Source organism: Sinocyclocheilus rhinocerous, unplaced genomic scaffold (assembly GCF_001515625.1).
Source record: "Sinocyclocheilus rhinocerous isolate Xijiao unplaced genomic scaffold, SAMN03320098_v1.1 scaffold502, whole genome shotgun sequence".
NCBI classification, from domain to species: domain Eukaryota; kingdom Metazoa; phylum Chordata; class Actinopteri; order Cypriniformes; family Cyprinidae; genus Sinocyclocheilus; species Sinocyclocheilus rhinocerous.
The window spans coordinates 404,902-418,985 of NW_015641028.1; the positions used below are offsets into that span (position 1 = coordinate 404,902).

The following is a 14,084-nucleotide window of genomic DNA, read 5'->3' on the forward strand; positions in this document are numbered from 1 at the left end:
ATATATATATTTATATATATATATATATATGTTTATATATTTATCCCAATCTTCTGAGTAGTTTTATTTCAACTATTGTTTAAAAATTTACTATATGGCTGACTTAAAATTAACCCAAAATTATTCACTAGAGGCATCAGCAATAATCAAAAGGTGAACATTTATTAATAAGCAATTTAAAAATGTTTATTAGTTATTTATTATTTATTAAACTTATTAATAAATGTTCTTTATTGAACACATTAATAAATGTTAATTAACAACCTATTTTGGGTTCATTTTAAGCAGGAAATATAGTCATTTTTAAGCAATAGTGTATCGTATTTAACTCAGCATTTTTAGAGTAAAATAACATGTACATGTACACTTTTAAAAATAAAGGTTCCAAAAGGGAGTTTTCACAGAGATGCCATAGAAGAACCAGTTTTGGTTCCCCAAAGAACCTTTCAGTGAACAGTTCTTAAAAGAACCATTTTTTCTTAGTGTGAAGAACATTTTAATAATCTAAAGAAGTTTTTTCCACTGTAAAGAACCTTTTGTGGAATGAGTTTCCATGGATGGTAAAGGTTCTTTGTGGAACCGTTGATGCCAATAAAGAACCTTTATTTTTAAGCGTGTATAATACTGTACAAATGTTTTGGGTCAGTAAGATTCTGTTTATCTATTTATTTAAAAAAAATATATGAATACTGTGGATGCATTAAATTGTGATCAAAAGTGGCAGAAAACCTTTTATACTGATACAAACATTTTCTACTTCAAATAGAAAATGATGTTCTTTTTAAACTTTCCATTTTTAATAAAGAACCCACAAAATATTAATCACCACCACAGCACCACTGTTTTGATGATCATAAGAAACTTCTTTCAAAAACATTCAAAAATCTTACCGACCCCAAACTTTTGAACAGTATACTGTAAAACAATGTTAAAACTATTTATGATTAGAAAACATTAGAATTAATGTTCCCTTTCAGTCGGTCACTCTCGACGTCACGTCGGATGACCGACGAATTGGGATCTCGCTTAGAGGGACCAATCTACTTCGAGTGTAAACTAAACGAGCCAATGCACATTGGCATGCGATTATTGCATCCAGCTGCCGCTGATCACAGCGTGAGTATAAGTAGGCAGCAGATGCAGCGCATATTCAGGTTTTCGCTGAGGAGCCGAGCCGGTGACCCGGCCGCTCAGCGGTGGTACAGGAGCTGTGGCGACGGGACGTGACGTCTCCGTTCCCTCCTTCAGGGAACGAGGGTTACATACGTAACCGAGACGTTCCCTTTCAGTCGGTCACTCTCGACGTCACGTCGGATGACCGACGAATTGGGATCTCGCTTAGAGGGACCAATCTACTTCGAGTGTAAACTAAACGAGCCAATGCACATTGGCATGCGATTATTGCATCCAGCTGCCGCTGATCACAGCGTGAGTATAAGTAGGCAGCAGATGCAGCGCATATTCAGGTTTTCGCTGAGGAGCCGAGCCGGTGACCCGGCCGCTCAGCGGTGGTACAGGAGCTGTGGCGACGGGACGTGACGTCTCCGTTCCCTCCTTCAGGGAACGAGGGTTACATACGTAACCGAGACGTTCCCTTTCAGTCGGTCACTCTCGACGTCACGTCGGATGACCGACGAATTGGGATCTCGCTTAGAGGGACCAATCTACTTCGAGTGTAAACTAAACGAGCCAATGCACATTGGCATGCGATTATTGCATCCAGCTGCCGCTGATCACAGCGTGAGTATAAGTAGGCAGCAGATGCAGCGCATATTCAGGTTTTCGCTGAGGAGCCGAGCCGGTGACCCGGCCGCTCAGCGGTGGTACAGGAGCTGTGGCGACGGGACGTGACGTCTCCGTTCCCTCCTTCAGGGAACGAGGGTTACATACGTAACCGAGACGTTCCCTTTCAGTCGGTCACTCTCGACGTCACGTCGGATGACCGACGAATTGGGATCTCGCTTAGAGGGACCAATCTACTTCGAGTGTAAACTAAACGAGCCAATGCACATTGGCATGCGATTATTGCATCCAGCTGCCGCTGATCACAGCGTGAGTATAAGTAGGCAGCAGATGCAGCGCATATTCAGGTTTTCGCTGAGGAGCCGAGCCGGTGACCCGGCCGCTCAGCGGTGGTACAGGAGCTGTGGCGACGGGACGTGACGTCTCCGTTCCCTCCTTCAGGGAACGAGGGTTACATACGTAACCGAGACGTTCCCTTTCAGTCGGTCACTCTCGACGTCACGTCGGATGACCGACGAATTGGGATCTCGCTTAGAGGGACCAATCTACTTCGAGTGTAAACTAAACGAGCCAATGCACATTGGCATGCGATTATTGCATCCAGCTGCCGCTGATCACAGCGTGAGTATAAGTAGGCAGCAGATGCAGCGCATATTCAGGTTTTCGCTGAGGAGCCGAGCCGGTGACCCGGCCGCTCAGCGGTGGTACAGGAGCTGTGGCGACGGGACGTGACGTCTCCGTTCCCTCCTTCAGGGAACGAGGGTTACATACGTAACCGAGACGTTCCCTTTCAGTCGGTCACTCTCGACGTCACGTCGGATGACCGACGAATTGGGATCTCGCTTAGAGGGACCAATCTACTTCGAGTGTAAACTAAACGAGCCAATGCACATTGGCATGCGATTATTGCATCCAGCTGCCGCTGATCACAGCGTGAGTATAAGTAGGCAGCAGATGCAGCGCATATTCAGGTTTTCGCTGAGGAGCCGAGCCGGTGACCCGGCCGCTCAGCGGTGGTACAGGAGCTGTGGCGACGGGACGTGACGTCTCCGTTCCCTCCTTCAGGGAACGAGGGTTACATACGTAACCGAGACGTTCCCTTTCAGTCGGTCACTCTCGACGTCACGTCGGATGACCGACGAATTGGGATCTCGCTTAGAGGGACCAATCTACTTCGAGTGTAAACTAAACGAGCCAATGCACATTGGCATGCGATTATTGCATCCAGCTGCCGCTGATCACAGCGTGAGTATAAGTAGGCAGCAGATGCAGCGCATATTCAGGTTTTCGCTGAGGAGCCGAGCCGGTGACCCGGCCGCTCAGCGGTGGTACAGGAGCTGTGGCGACGGGACGTGACGTCTCCGTTCCCTCCTTCAGGGAACGAGGGTTACATACGTAACCGAGACGTTCCCTTTCAGTCGGTCACTCTCGACGTCACGTCGGATGACCGACGAATTGGGATCTCGCTTAGAGGGACCAATCTACTTCGAGTGTAAACTAAACGAGCCAATGCACATTGGCATGCGATTATTGCATCCAGCTGCCGCTGATCACAGCGTGAGTATAAGTAGGCAGCAGATGCAGCGCATATTCAGGTTTTCGCTGAGGAGCCGAGCCGGTGACCCGGCCGCTCAGCGGTGGTACAGGAGCTGTGGCGACGGGACGTGACGTCTCCGTTCCCTCCTTCAGGGAACGAGGGTTACATACGTAACCGAGACGTTCCCTTTCAGTCGGTCACTCTCGACGTCACGTCGGATGACCGACGAATTGGGATCTCGCTTAGAGGGACCAATCTACTTCGAGTGTAAACTAAACGAGCCAATGCACATTGGCATGCGATTATTGCATCCAGCTGCCGCTGATCACAGCGTGAGTATAAGTAGGCAGCAGATGCAGCGCATATTCAGGTTTTCGCTGAGGAGCCGAGCCGGTGACCCGGCCGCTCAGCGGTGGTACAGGAGCTGTGGCGACGGGACGTGACGTCTCCGTTCCCTCCTTCAGGGAACGAGGGTTACATACGTAACCGAGACGTTCCCTTTCAGTCGGTCACTCTCGACGTCACGTCGGATGACCGACGAATTGGGATCTCGCTTAGAGGGACCAATCTACTTCGAGTGTAAACTAAACGAGCCAATGCACATTGGCATGCGATTATTGCATCCAGCTGCCGCTGATCACAGCGTGAGTATAAGTAGGCAGCAGATGCAGCGCATATTCAGGTTTTCGCTGAGGAGCCGAGCCGGTGACCCGGCCGCTCAGCGGTGGTACAGGAGCTGTGGCGACGGGACGTGACGTCTCCGTTCCCTCCTTCAGGGAACGAGGGTTACATACGTAACCGAGACGTTCCCTTTCAGTCGGTCACTCTCGACGTCACGTCGGATGACCGACGAATTGGGATCTCGCTTAGAGGGACCAATCTACTTCGAGTGTAAACTAAACGAGCCAATGCACATTGGCATGCGATTATTGCATCCAGCTGCCGCTGATCACAGCGTGAGTATAAGTAGGCAGCAGATGCAGCGCATATTCAGGTTTTCGCTGAGGAGCCGAGCCGGTGACCCGGCCGCTCAGCGGTGGTACAGGAGCTGTGGCGACGGGACGTGACGTCTCCGTTCCCTCCTTCAGGGAACGAGGGTTACATACGTAACCGAGACGTTCCCTTTCAGTCGGTCACTCTCGACGTCACGTCGGATGACCGACGAATTGGGATCTCGCTTAGAGGGACCAATCTACTTCGAGTGTAAACTAAACGAGCCAATGCACATTGGCATGCGATTATTGCATCCAGCTGCCGCTGATCACAGCGTGAGTATAAGTAGGCAGCAGATGCAGCGCATATTCAGGTTTTCGCTGAGGAGCCGAGCCGGTGACCCGGCCGCTCAGCGGTGGTACAGGAGCTGTGGCGACGGGACGTGACGTCTCCGTTCCCTCCTTCAGGGAACGAGGGTTACATACGTAACCGAGACGTTCCCTTTCAGTCGGTCACTCTCGACGTCACGTCGGATGACCGACGAATTGGGATCTCGCTTAGAGGGACCAATCTACTTCGAGTGTAAACTAAACGAGCCAATGCACATTGGCATGCGATTATTGCATCCAGCTGCCGCTGATCACAGCGTGAGTATAAGTAGGCAGCAGATGCAGCGCATATTCAGGTTTTCGCTGAGGAGCCGAGCCGGTGACCCGGCCGCTCAGCGGTGGTACAGGAGCTGTGGCGACGGGACGTGACGTCTCCGTTCCCTCCTTCAGGGAACGAGGGTTACATACGTAACCGAGACGTTTTGCATTTACGTTTGTCATTTAAAGAAATAGTGCACCCAAAAATGCTAATTATACACGTGCTATGTGAATGTAAAAATGTGAACAGTTTCTCTAATGGAGGGAAATTTTTTAAAGCATATAACAACTGTACATTTATTACGTTGTCTGTACTTTTTTTTTTCATTTTTGACGTAAAAAAACTTATAGCCATAGTCTCCTTTTGTTTTGTGCAAAAGCGCAGCATGCACATTGTACTAAATATCTTATTTTGTGATTCCAAGAAGATAAACCCGCTTCAGCAAGTGGAAAGAGACGTAAAAACCGACTGCTTTGAAAGAGAGAATTAAGAGATATTTTGACCCGAAATAAGCTCAGTTTCACAATTTCTCTTTTCAAGTAGGGTAAAGGACGCCTATCGAGGATCAGAGCACGAGGACGATGACGCTCGTTTGATACAGGGCGGCATAGCACAAGCGGATGGACTGCCCACCCACGGGCAGCTGTAATCAATCATCATTCTCAGATGTAGCCCTGGCATTGTGGGGCCTTGTGGTGGTGAAGAGACCGAGCAGGTGAAGGGTTTCTTCTTCCACATCAGTTGTCAATATAAGTGAAAACAGAAACCAGAATTGTCTCTGTATCATTCAACGCTCATGCGCTGCCTCCTCACACTGAGTTATAACTATACCGTCTGTGGCAGTCACTTTCCTCATCTGACTGAGCCTCAGAAATTGTCATACTTATTTAAAATGAGACATTTATAAGAAATCAGTACCTGGAGAGGGGGAAACCAGTGGGTTTGCCACTGAGAGGAATGTTTTGCATGAGTGGGAGGTTAAGGTTTATGACAAAAAGTTAGAGGTTAACCTTTGGAAACTTATCTGCCACTCCTTGACTCAGTGATGGAGCAGTGAACACGGTAGTAGGTGGTTGCCAAACAAAAGTGCCTCCTCTGCTGTCTAGGACTTTAGGAAGGTACAGTTTTCCATACATATATGGGTTTCCCCTAAGCAGAAGAACTGCTTGATGTGATCAAGGCAACACTGCTCAGTAAGAAAGACAGGAAGGGGCACTCAAAAGGAAATATCGACTGGTGGTCACTAATTTGCCAGGACAGAAGTTCAAGTCCAGTTTATGTCATCCTCCTAGTCTTGATCTTCTAAAAACACGCCAGTCTGCGGCTGCTAGCTCACTTTTTTACACGTAAAGGTAAAATATCAAACATGACACAAGCCGATTGACATGTACAGTAAGTACGGCATGTTTACGTGGTTATTGTAAGCTATTATGTGAATGTGGTTACGTTCAGAAACCACGATATATTTGCTGATGTTGGAGAACCGTCATAGCTGTAGTGATGAGCTTGTAGCACGGCTGCTGAAAAACAGTGGCTGGAAATGGAGCAGCCAGCAACCACAGTTACATGCGATCCCTTTGATCTTGATGGTGTTGTACTGATGTGCTACTGTCACAACTCATCTGTTTCTGTCAGAGCTGCTTGATGGGATTCTGCTGGAATCATGTAAACAGCGATAGGTCTGTCCTGCAGTGAGCAAAGACGATTCAACAAGTTTGCTGCTTCTGAGGTCTGGCTTTTTACAGCAAAACTGCATACTCCATGCTACCATATACAGCTGAACAGGAAGTGATTGTTAGTTGAAAAAAAAAGAAAGACAGAAAGCTCAAAGGCTACAGGCAGAAAGACCTTGAGTGGTGCAGGGGGAGAGATTGCATTTTATGCAGAGCCTGGATGACTCAAGAATATTAATAAAACTGATGCACTGATATTGCACGGGTTGCTCTTGCTGTAAATCTTTACAAATGCATATATAAAGTGGCCCCAAAAAGTAGCACACCTAAAAATGTATTATTATATTATAAAATTGTAAGCATTTTATATTTTTTTAAAGAAATGTAGCACTTTTCCACAAAACTTTTCAAGCTCACAATTTTTTTTAAAGTTTTATATTAATATTATTGCATTTTTGAACACTTTTTGCTGGAACATGGGTCATGTGATGAAATACATCTGCGATTACTCTGCTATGGGATTTTTGTGAATGTTTTATATCTACTAAAATCACCTTGACATCTGTTAGTAACTGAAAAATGGTTCAGAAAAAATGTTCAGTAAAAGCTAGTTCTGAGTGTTTGCGGATGCCACTTGGTTTGCTATCCTTTTTTATTATACACTTGGAAAATGTGGTAAACAATTTACTTTGAGACCATTTTCCCTCAGAAATTGCTAATAAATTTCACATATAATTACAAAGTAATGGCAATGAATTAAACGTTAAAGTAGAAAGACTGAAATATTATTTTCTTGTAAAATGTACTCCAATAATCTTTATTTACCGCTGCGAAAACTAATTTTTTACAGTGTAGGCAATTCAATAAATGCAATTCATGCATTCTTAAAAGGATAGTTCACCCAAAAATGTAATTCTGTCATCATTTAATTCATTCCTTCTGCAGAACACAAAAAAGAAGATATTTTGAAGAATGCTAGTAACCAAGCAGCTTTAATGGTGACCATTGACTTCTATTGACAAAAAAACATGTCTCAAAATATCTTTTTTATGCTCCACAGGAGACAGAAAATCATACAGATTTGGAATGGCATGAGGGTGGGTAAATAATGACGGAACTTTCATTTTTGGGGCCACTGTTTATAACTGCCATCTTTATTATCTTACCCAATGCTGCAATTTAAGGGAGGGCAAATGAAGGCCATATAAATTATTTATGTACAACTCTTTGCTTTGCTGCATGATTTCATTGAGCAGTATATTTCGTTATACCATGATGTGTGTGAAGATAGAAAGTGTAAAGAGGTTCCTAAGAGTTTCACTACACAATTTTAGATAAGCAAATGCTTGGAAAATTTCTAGCTTTTTGTGCTGTTAAATATGAGACATGTGAATCCACTGAAGCAGAAAGCCAGCTTTATTTACACGTAATGCACAGACCCATGACTCTTCCACCAAACATATGAAGAACCTACTGATTCACATCTCCTATACAAGCACCTGAGGCCAGAATATATCTTTTATAACTTTATATATTGTCTTTTATAATGACAGTGAAAAACCCTAGTTCCTATTTTCAGGCATGTTGCAGATGCGTTTGACAAGACATTTTTCTTTCACTCTAGTTTTTATCAGCCACTGAGCATGCAGTGGAATGGATTATCTGTGGTTTCATATCTCTCCCACTGACTTTCTGTGAAGCAACATCTTTCATGAATTTCAGTCCAGTTATTAGTCTGGCAGTTGCTTGTTTCCTTTATTTGGATCTCAGACTAGCATAAAAGCAAGACAACGCTCACCTACACCAATCTATGTTTAGAGCTCGTGGCCCCATGCCTGTTTAAGTTTGTGAAACCTGGTGGCAGGGGTGAGGTTAGGGGCTAGTTTTAGAGTTCGACTTGAAAAGGGCCGAAGACCTCTGCTCTCGTCTCAGGCTATGGGCCTTACGGTGCATTTCAAAGCCTCGACTCGGACTGCACCTCGACTTCTGAGGAAACGTGCATCACTGTGCTCACAAGGTACCAGACCAGAGGAGAGAGAGCAAAGAAAAAGCGAGAAAGAGAGAGAGAGAGAGGAAGAAAGTGCCTTCCTTCATTTCCTGCACTTCAAAGCTACCTCCACTGATGTGTATGGCCATCCGAGTCTCAGTGGTGCTCACCAACTTTACCCCCAAATGCACCACCCCCTCCTCCTTACTTTTCCGCTTCCTGTCTTGGGCAGAATTACCTGAGCTCTGACACTCACTGGCAATGAGAACCAATAAAAATAACCCTCATGTTGTAGATCGTGCAAACCAGAATGTAATAATAATTCACAAAAAAATATTGTGTATTTAAATAAACTGACTCAAACTGATGCAATCTGAAGCATGTGAGAAGATTACTTCAGTAGATACAAACAGGATTCAGAGGCAAAAAATTAATCATCAACATGCTGATTCAAAACAAACAAGGTTTTCTTGTGTAAGTTAAAGATTAAATCTCACAAATAGTCAGTTTAATTGTTACTCGCACATACATAGGTGATTTTAAAGTATTGTATATGTTACATCTTTAATAGTATGTTAATGTTTACCATTAATAAACTACATAATACTTGCTCTGCTGAATTTCTTTCTTTCTGAATGTATTTATTCTGAATGCGTTGAGCACAGCTGTAAAGACGGTTTGCAAAAGGTCTCAAGGCACCTGCCAGTAGGTTACAGGTTACAAAAGCATGCATTCACACACTAACACCCGCACAAACAATTTTACTGTACGCACGGATTCACGCATATCTGCGTAAAAGCTACCAAACAATAAATAATAATAATATTAATAAATAAATAAATACATATCTCTGTTTTAAAATGTTTGACTATGAAGGATTCGTTTGTAGGTGGTGCATACAGTACAGTACAGTACAAAATAAAATAATGAAAGTTATAAGTGATGACCATGATATCAGTGAGAGTTTTTAAAGCAATATCGTGGTCAGGATTTTACTGCTATGATATAAAATATAATATTGGTGTAGCAGTATTTTGTGAAATTCAGTCAGTAGTTAAAACACTGAGAGAAAAACATTTAGTCATTTTTCCATTTCAAGGTTACGCCTGCTTTCAATACCAAATTTAAAATGTGTATTATTTCTTAAAATCTAATTTAATATATGTCATATATGCATACTTAAAATGCTAAATAAATTTCAAACTACAATTTTGTACAATTTTGTCTTCTGAATAATTTTTTAATAACTCTTTCTATGGATTGAACATGTGAGCGTTTTCCCCCCTCGTTGTTATTAAGTGTTTCACATGCTGTCAATTCTCATATATTTCAACAGGAATCATTTTTATGGTGACAGGTGTGATCAGCTTAGATATTATAGGTCAGTGCAACAGTTTTAAGCGTTATTTATTTTAACATATTTAAGAATCTGTGATATATATTTTCATCAACCTGACTTATAAGGGCCTATAGAAACAATTATGTAGTTTTATCGGTCAACATTTTAAATCTGTATTATGCAATGACTATCTAAACTATGCCTTGAAAGCAGCTCTAAAATGGAAGGGTTGCACATCTGTAGACTATAATCACCAGAGACATGTTTAGATATTAATGCTCGGTGACCTGTCAAACGTCCCCACAAGCACTTTCCTCCCTCTCTGGGGTCCCTAGGGAACACCACCAGCGGTTTATAAATCACATTTTAAATTAACAGTGCGTTTTTTAAAATTGTTTATTATTATTATTACTCACACTATAAACATGATAACTAAGTTTGATCATCACGTTCTTTCATAACACTGCCGTCATTATTCTCAGCATTTAAAAATAACGTATCCAAAACATGATCAGAATTCGACAAGTCCTTTCAGAATTGTTCCCGACAATGAGGTATTTCACTTTCAAAGATTTGTGTCAGAGTGCATCTAGGTACAGTGAGAAAACTTGACAAATTGCAGTATTTGTTTACTTTTGACAATAACTGAAACTAGGTCGCGGTCTGGAGAAAAAAGATCAGAACAAAAGTTCTCTGTAATTAGGCTTCTAAATTTAAGACACATATGCCAAGGACTCGGTTCCATGCCCACCTTGCCCTGGCTGGCATTTAGATAAGTACATAAGTAAGAGGACTAAATATTCAGTTTCTTATTATGCTCCATGCTGTTATCTCGTACAAAAACTTTACCACGATAACGACTTTTATGCTAATGATATATTAAAGAGTGGCAATCCTTTATGCTTCTTACCGTCCTTGTTTCGTTATGATCATCTCTGTCTGGTACTTGTGGAACTTTGCCCACAGCGGGTAGTTGTTGAGGAGCACTTGAGTCTTCCCAGACACCTGTAGACCAGGTAAAGAGTACATCGGTGCTCGTGGATACCCGTGCTGAAAAGACGCCGGGTAGCCGTCTGCGCTGCTCGGGAACACGTCTTTAACGTTGGCTGAAGAATACGCATCGGCTCCGGCTGGAACGTAAGTATGTCCCGTCCCGCTCCGGCTGGTGAAGTGACAACTGCCGAGCGGAGTCGGTGCGTAAAACCTCCCCGTCTGCGCTCCGGCGCTTTGGTGGTGTTCAGCGTGGAACGGCAACGTCAAACTGTCCTGTCCATTTGGAATCGAGTCCTGGTAGTAAAACCTCGTGTCTTGGATGCCCATTTTGAAGTCCGGTAAGTCGCGGTGTCGGTGCAGGTGGCTGTTCAATTCTGCGTCTTTGGCGAAACTTTGCGCGTCTGTTCCATTCAACATATTGAGATACAAATTCCTGCCTATGCCGCCCATCTGCAGCACCGGTTCGAGCTCACTAGAGGTGTCATAGGTTTAGCGTCCGTATGCTTTAACATTTAAAATAAGACTCCAACACAAACTCTCTATAGACTGCAAGTTGTGGAGTTGTCTGCAAAGCGCACCGTGTAGCCTAATCTAGTTGTAAACTACTTGGGAAGTCTTCACTTTGATTTATCTTAATATGTTGAAGACATTTTCTATTTGGAATAGGAATCGGACTTCAAACACATGATAAGACTCTATGATATATCCATATCTCGAATGGTAATTGGTCCGGAGGTGGGCTTTACACTCAGACTGGGCGTGATAGGCTTGATACGCGAGGACGGGCCTTCCCCTATTTACGGGGGCTTCAGTTTGATACTCACTTAATATATCTGAACAGTCTTTATAATGTATAGCCTATTCACAGAGAGTATACTGATTAAAAAAAAGTAATTCTTAAGGCGCATATAAAGGTATGTGCGTCGGTGAGTGTATTGAATAATGTATTTTGTATTAGTTTTTAATAAAAACAATCAGCCTTCAACTAACTAAAAACAGAATTGTATTTAGAATAAATTCATAGGCTAACTAATTAGATTTGTTTGCAGGTGTAGATGAATAATATGTGGAATACCAGAGCAACATAAATCACAGAGAGTGAGTCGTTTTCCACCCATTTAAAATTTTTTTTTTCTTTTTCTTTTTGAAACGTACGTTTATGACATTCATTGTCACTCAAGCACACAGGATTTTTTTTTTGTATCCACTATGAGAGCATCTTTATTGAAGTTTTACATATGAAATATTACATCACTGTAAATAAGTGCACTGATTTTTAAAATTAATTCATTTGTTTATTTTTATGAACCATTCTGTTGTACACGTACAAAATGAAGTTATATGATGATGTTACCAGCAGTATTATATGGCATTTTAGTAACGGCACACACATGACGCCTTAAAGTTCACTATAAGTGTATTTTCCAACAACTGGTGAAAACTTTCCAACAACTAACAATATTATAAAGACAAACACAAAAGAACATCAGCGTAACACACATGACACTAAAATAATGCAGTAAATACAAATAATGTAATATGCCACATACAATACGCAGTATGTACACCTTCAAAAGGTGTACATACAAAAATAAGACAAAAATAAGAAACTAACTTTTTAAATAGATTCCATAATGTTATGGTTTGTACAGGGGATTCTGGGAATGCCTCTTCTAATAAACTACAAAGGCAATATTTTTCACTTAAAAAGCATCATTTCAAAGAATATGTAGTGGCTTAATTTCTTTATGATATTTTTTAAAAATACTTAATAAAAAAATAGAAAAACATAAAATTACATGTATTTTTTTTTTAAATGAAGTGTATTTGAAAATGTATTTTTTTTTATTGTATGAGCAATTTACAATTTAAAAATGTTTTAGTTTTCTCACTTTACTTTGTTGTAATGTGAAAACTTTAGTCTTGTGTTGACAGTCTGTCTTCTTTTCACTTTATTAGTTCAGTTGCACTTAAGTCACACTGTACACATCATTTGCACAAAATAGTGTGCGTTCATAGAAAAGTGTGAAATAGTAAACGAAGAAAATCACAATACCCCATTAAGCCAACATTCAACCAGATATAACACCCACATTCACACACACACACACACACACACACACACACGCACGCACGCACGCACGCACGCACGCACGCACGCACACACAAATCTGAGTATACAAAATTTTAAGAATCTGCAAAATCGTATATGATGTTTACTTTTTTGTTGTTATTTAAGAAATGTTCACACACACACACACTTACTCAGTGTCCCCCAGTGCAGGTATGACACAATTGCCTTTCCACACTGTCATTTCTCTAATTCAACTTCCTGTGTCTCTCCTAGCAAGGTGAACTCACAAGGTCACCAGCTGAACTCATTGGTGTTGACACCCCGGATGATAGCGTATTGTTCCCAGTGACACGTCCACAAGGCCAAGCGGTTATACTCTCCACCTGCCCTGTGGGGGTGACAGGTACCTTTTAGGCCTTAGTTAAGCTGATCTCCCGCAGGCGATGTTCACCACGGCCTTTCGGAACACAAATGGTACGCACAAACAGCCCTCATCTACTGTATCAGCAATTAAAGAAATCACACTTCACACTTCACACGCTGCCCGGCAGCCTTTTAAGCATTTACGCAGCGGCTTTGAACGCCACGCATTCTCAAATCTAGTTGGTGCAGTTGTCACAGGTGTATGGCAGTTCTCTGTTCACAGTATGTGGGAGGAGGGATTTTATATTAGCTCAACTCTTCTTTGGAGCAGTTTCTGTATGTGGCTCTATATGTAAAAGCTGCATTTTTATTGTAGCAATAACATGAGAGGATATGACAATCAAATTATTAATTTCTTTTCTGAATATTGCGTTGGTGTTCCCTCAGTAAAACTATTATCTATTGTACAAGGCGTAAACGATAGCAGCATATTTTTATGAGGTCATATTTATATCTGTGGTCAGAGTGACAGGTGTACGATGTGAATGATATGACCCGGATCCGACTTTATTTTAGATTTGGTGAGATATGTTTGGTGTTGAAAGTCAGGCTCTCCTAAAATCATGTCTTTTCAGTTGACGATCAATCAGAGAGTGATGTGAAAGATTGCTGGATTTCTTTATCACACTTCTTCCTGCAGTTTCAGGGGTTGAGAGTTTTCATGTGGTGGGATAGTGTAGTGAGGTGTTATTCTGACTCATCCTGTGCTAATGTTTTATCTATACATTTGAGAT

General features: G+C 42.2%; 1 pseudogene; it reads right to left on the minus strand.

The window, feature by feature from the left end:
* LOC107754095 (eomesodermin-like) overlaps window positions 1–11,442 on the minus strand; it is an 18,301-nt pseudogene extending 6,859 nt beyond the window's left edge.
* Window positions 11,443–14,084: the final 2,642 nt, after the last annotated feature.